Here is a 269-nt window from a genome sequence, read left to right as displayed (position 1 = left end):
TCCGCAAGCACGGGCCGCCAGACGGTCCCCGCAAGCACGCGGACGGGGCCCAGGGCGGCCGAGGGGGAGACCCGGCCCCTTCTTCCCCCTCGGGCTGTCGCGCCATTGTGATCCTCGTCCTGGGCTAACCATAGACCCTAGGCCCTCTGGCCATAAGGACGATTTCCGGGTGAAGCGTCGTTGCGCCATACGTACGTGCATATAAGCGCAGACCATGTATCCAGGACCCGAGGACCGCACTGCCAGCCGCTCTGCCTCGTTTTGCTTGT

Source organism: Penaeus monodon, chromosome 23 (genome assembly GCF_015228065.2).
Source record: "Penaeus monodon isolate SGIC_2016 chromosome 23, NSTDA_Pmon_1, whole genome shotgun sequence".
NCBI lineage: Eukaryota > Metazoa > Arthropoda > Malacostraca > Decapoda > Penaeidae > Penaeus > Penaeus monodon.
Note: the sequence above shows the minus strand (reverse complement) of the source record.